The sequence below is a fragment of the Schistocerca serialis genome, chromosome 1, assembly GCF_023864345.2.
Source record: "Schistocerca serialis cubense isolate TAMUIC-IGC-003099 chromosome 1, iqSchSeri2.2, whole genome shotgun sequence".
Taxonomy (NCBI): Eukaryota; Metazoa; Arthropoda; class Insecta; order Orthoptera; family Acrididae; genus Schistocerca; species Schistocerca serialis.
In genome coordinates, this window is record NC_064638.1 from 68929796 (window position 1) to 68935934 (window position 6139).

Here is a 6139-nt window from a genome sequence, read left to right on the forward strand (position 1 = left end):
TTATTATCTATACCTTTATATATTGGGCAGAAGAAGCTGAATAGCACAGTCACCGTGGTGTGGTGGTTATGATACTAGACTGTTGCATGGAGGGTTGTGAGTTCAAAAGTCACCTGCACTGTAAAATTTTAATTTCAATCCACAGTTCAAGTACATTCTAGAAGTATCCAACAAATATCAAGAATCATTGTACTGGAATGTTCTGTAACTGTATATATACCGTATGTGTTCTGGCCAGAGGCAGTTCGCTCTGCGCTCTTGTATGTGCAAGTGCCGAATAAACCTTCGTTAAGTGAAGTTAGTGTTCGTCATTCATCTAATTACACCTTCTTCTATGTGACATTATTCTGGTGGGGGTGCTGGGTATTGGAACTTGTGATAGCACACATTATCAACAGCACAGTGGCTCCCATCAGGCCATGACAGAGCCACCATTCAGGTGGCGAGAAACCAGAGTTCGAGCTATATTCAACGGATCGCAATCTATTGGAGACAGAAGAAGAAGAGGACTATACAATGACAGCAATTGTGTGCCACCACATGACACATCCTTCCGGGTTCTCTGGTAATTATGGCCAAGATCCAAACAAGTGGCTGAAGGTATATGAGAATATAGCGAAATTTAGCAAATGGGATGACACCGTGTGTTTGGCTAACATATTTTTCTACTTGGAGGGCACTGCCAGCCAATGGTATGAGAACAACGAAAAGAAATTCACAGGCTGGGAAGTATTTCAGGCAGAACTGCGCAAGTATTTCAGCGACACACGACGACAGAAGTGCAAGGCTGAAGATAAATTAAAGTGCAGGACACAGCGTCCAGGCGAAACTACAGCATCCTACATTCAAGATGTCCTGGAGCTGTGTAAAATAGTGGATCCTAGAATGAAGGAGGAAGATAAGGTTGCACATCTCATGAACGGTGTTGTTGAGGACATGTATCAAGCCCTACTCCTGAAGGAGATTTCGACAGCAGACGACTTCATAAAATAGTGCCAGTATATTGAGACAATGCATCAAAAAAGAATCACATGCAAGAAGTTTGAATGGCTTCCAAACGTTGTATCGATGTCTGTGATGGAGGAAGAAAGTGATTTTACAAGTGTTCTTCGTCAGATAATGAGAGAGGAATTTCAGAAGGCACTTGGATTGCACGGTGAGCAGAAAACTGAGACACTTCAAGAGGTCATAAGTGAGGAAGTAGAACAGACATTGAACATAACCTCTCGTCCTTCATTTCCCTTTAAAATGGTGAAAAAGTAAAGAGCCAGGAAAAGATACGTTCCTACAATGCCGCAAGAAGATCCTGTTTGGGCACCAAGGAAGACTGACATCTGGAGGACCCAGGATAACCAACCAGTATGTTTCCACTGCGGATGTCCGGGACATGTAGTGCACTGTTGTCGAGAAAGGCGGTGGATATTTGATGATACCTGCACCAGAAGACAGCAGACTGATCTTAGCCGACGTCAACTCTGGGACGACGAAGATGTGCATGCAGGATGACGTAGGTCACCATTGCTGCAACCGAGCTGCTGGAGAGGACACTTCCCAACATGCCGATCAAGGTCTCCATCGCCGTTTAGAAGCTCCAGCCGATCACCTAGCTGCTGCAACCTGGTAAACTAAAAGGTGTGACCTTCCTTGGAGGTGCGGCCACCGAAGAGAAAAATTCTCCGCCGTCGATCACTACAAAAATTGATAGGAAACTATGTCGATATCCTCATGGATGGTCTACCAGCCCAAGCTGTTGTGGACTCTGGAGCATCAAATTCAGTCATTTCGGAGGACCATCACCAGTTGCAGAAACTGTATTCGTCAACAACAAAACATCTCTGCTGAAGGTTGCTAATGGGAAATACGTAAAACCTACAGGAAGATGTACCATTCGTGTGGGTATAAGTGGCCATACACAGCCCTTAGAATTCATTGTCTTACAAGAGTATAGTTATGATGTCATTCTCGGATGGGACTCTTTGAAAGCTTCTCAGGCAATTACAGATTGTGGCTGTTCGAAGATTATGCTACATGAAATGAGCTACTGTGGACAGGAAGATGCGCATCCGAGTGTGTGGAGACTGTGTGCTGGATGAAGTGATCATTCTTGCAGTCAGCGCTAGGAAGGTAACTGTCATGTGTCATGCCATGCATCAACCCATGGCTCTTATAGTGGAATGTAAGAGAAGCATACCACTGAAGAATTACTTGGTCATCCCAGCCTCTGTTGTCTCATTTAAGAATGGATTCGGTGAATTGTGGATAGTTAACCGCAGATCCTTCCAAGATGCATGTGCATAGCAAATGATGAGCTGTTAATTGTAGAACAGCTGAGCATAATAGAAACCTCCCATGCCGAGACTGTGGTAAAAATTAGTGCTACCACCATGAGACAAGATCTTCTAACTCAACTATCACCAGATCTCACTAAGCAACAACAGAAGAAGCTGCTTGCCATTCTTCAAGAGTTCTCTGAATGCTTCAATACACAGGTTAATTGCAAATTAGACGAATCGATGGTAAAGCACCGGATTAGCACTGGAGACCATCAACCAATAAGCCAGAGAGCATACTGTGTGTCAGCAACATAACGTCAAATAATTCACGAAAAGGTAGAGAAAATGATGAAGAATGACATCATTCAGCCTTCGTAGAGCCCTTGATTGTCACCACTGGTTCTTGTCAAGAAGAGGGATGGCAGTTGGCGCTTTTGTGTTGATTACAGGAAGCTTAAGAAGGTAACTAAAAAGGACATTTATCCTCTTCCATGGATTGACGAAACACTACAGTCTTTGAAGGGGGCTAAGTTTTTCTCAACCATGGGCATGTACTCAGGATACTGGAAAATCGAAGTAGATGAAGCTGACCGTGGGAAAACTGTGTTCATCACCCCTGAGGGCCTGTATAACTTTACGGTAACACTGGTTTGTGTAATGCGCCAGCAACTTTTGAACGGTTGATAAATAATCTTCCAAGTCACCTGAAGTGGACGATGTGTGTTTGTTATGTAGATGACATTATAGTGTTATCAGAGACATTTGATGAATATATAAAAAGACTGAGGGCAGTTCTTAACTGTCTCCAACAAAGCGGTCTGTAACTTAATCCAAGAAAGTGTCTCTTTGGAGCAAAATAAATCAAAATACTCGGACACCTTGTGTCAAACAAAGGTGTGCGGCCAGATCCAGAGAAGGTGAGGCCTATAACAAAATTCCCTGTTCCTAAAAGTATTACAGATGTGAGAAGATTCCTCGGATTATGTTCTTATTACAATTGTTTTATCAAAGACACGTCACTCCAAGAGTAGTTAAAAGCCGATGCTAAATTTATCTGGGACAGTGCTCAACAAGATTCTTTCGATGTGCAGCGAAAAGCTCTGACAACTTTCCATGTACTTAGTCTGTATGATGAGAGACCACGTACAGAACTACACACAGATGCCAGTGGGTATGGGATCGGTGCTGTTCTGGTGCAAATTACAGATGGAAAAGAGAAGGTTATAGCCTGTCTTCTACGACACTTACATGGAAAAGAGAAGGTTATAGCCTGTCTTCTACGACACTTACAAAAGCCGAGAGAAACTACTCAACTACAGAAAGAGAATGTCTTGCAGTGATCTGGGCCATGTGCAAATTTTGACAGTATCTCTATGGAAGGCCATTCACAGTTGTTACAGTCCATCATTCACTTTGTTGCCTGACAGGTCTTAAGGATGCAACAGGACGACTCGTAAGGTGGGCACTACATCTTCAAGAGTATGACATTACCATAGTGTACAAAAGTGGAAGAAAACATCAAGATGCCGACTGTCTCTCTAGAAACCCTGTGCAAAACCATCAAGACTTTGGTGAAGATCGTGACTGTCTCACTGCACTCCAGGATCTCTCTTCTGAGCAGAAGGAGGACGCCAAGATATCTCCCATTATGCTTGCCTTAAATTGGCCAGAGGATGTGAAAGGACAATTTAAGGTAGTTAATGGATCACTTTGCAAGAAAAACTTTGATCACTTTGGAAAGAGGTGGCTACCAGTGATTCCTAAAAACATGTGCTTAGATGTTGTACAGAAATTCCATTACGCACCTGAGGCCGCATGTTTAGGATCTATTAAGACATACGATAGGATCTGCAAGAGTATTTTCTGGCCCGTTTTATTTTAGAGTGTTCGTCACTATGTGTAGCACTGTCAAGAGTGCCAGAGGAGAAAGGCAGCTCCTCAGAAATCACCTGGCAGACTCATACCAATTCCACCAGCTGAAACGCCTTTCCAGCGTGTTGGGATTGATCTCCTCAGACGATTTCTAACACCTGCTAGCGGCAATAGATGGATTATTGTTTGCACTGATTATCTGACACGCTATGCCATTACAAAAGCCGTGAAAACAGACGAAGAATTCGAGGTAGCCACATTCATCATGGTAGGCATTTTATTAATACACCGTGCCCCAGTGTCATTAATTACAAATCGAGGGAAAGTTTTTCAATCAAATCTTGTGACAGAGATAAACCATTAGTCCAACATTACTTATCATAGGACGACTGCCTACTATCTGCAAACTAACAGGCTTACTGAATGCCTTAATAAGACCTTGGCCTACATGCTATCAATGTTCGTCAGTGTTGGGCAGACAAACTGGGATGAGGTGCTACCTCTTGTGACATTTGCCTACAACACTGCCAAACAAGACACCACAGGATTTACGCCATTTTTCCTGGTGCATGGGCGTGAGGCGACTATGACAATGGACACTGTTTTTCTGTTACATCCTGATGATGTGGACGATGACATCGGCCAGGTGTTAACCAGAGCAGAGGAAGCTCAGCAGTTAGCTCAACTCAGCACACTGCAGGCTCAAAAAAATGATCGCTGAAGGTACGACGCGAGCTACTGCCCTGCTGTCTACCAGCCCGGTGACCTCGTCTGCATCTTCACTCCTGTTCGGAAGGTTGGTATCTCTGAGAAGCTCTTCAGACACTACTTTGTACCCTATAAGATTGTAAGATAGTCGTCTGATGTTACGGATGAAGTTGAAGATTTCAACCTGACACAAGACGACGAAAGATCAGAGATACGGTCCACGTTCTTCGAATGAAGCCCTATAAGGATCCTGCAACCCAAGGTAAATTCGAAGCTTCAGCAACAGGCAACAAGTGGAAAGGTCACGAAGAGCGTAGCGGCAAAGGAAGTTCTAAGAAGATCACTGTTGGGGTGAACATCAGGCATTGGGAGTATGAAGGACCGATGACTTGTTCCCGGACTAGTAGGACGTAACACTGAGACGCTGTTCTCTTCAGGAGGGAGCAATGTCGCAGATGAAGGTGAGTACAGTCATCATGATGTAGTGGTTATGATACTAGACTGTTGCATGGAGGGTTGTGAGTTCAAAACTCACCTGAACTGAATTTTAATTTCTATACATGGTTCGATACATTCTAGAAGTATCCACAAGTGTCAAGAATCATTGTACTGGAATATCCTGTAACTGCATATAGACACCGTATGTGTTCTGGCTGGAGGCAGTTCGCTCTGCGCTCTTGTATGTGCAAGTGCTGAATAAACCTTCATTAAGTGAAGTTAGTGTTCGTCATTCATCTAATTACACCTTCTTCTATGTGACAATATTGAAGTACAGTAGTTTCATTAAATATTGAGATATACAGTTTGTTTTACTTTCAAGCTTTTATCAATTTTATATGATTTGTTATTTATTTACCACAATGTTTCATTTGTTGTGTACACTATTTTTCATCAATACAGCTTAGGTAATATTTTCAATAATGCTTAATTTTTATTACACCCTGACACAAAATTATAAAATTTACTAACTCTGTGCAGAAAATTCAGGAAGGTAGTTTTGGGAAAATGGAGGGGGAAGGGGAAGCAGGATAATCTCATTACGGTTGTGTGAGACACTGATATACCCATATACCCCCTGACAGCTTTCTGTAGTCTGTGGCACTGCTCATATGTGGTTTAAATTGTACTTATCTGGTAGATACCAGAAAGTGGAAATAGTCCATGATGGTAAATCCTTCTTTTCTGGAGTACCCCAAGGATTAATGTTGGGATCCCTGTTGTTCTTGATATTCATAAATGACTACACAAGTTATTTAACACAAGCTGATGCTGTACTGTTTACTGAC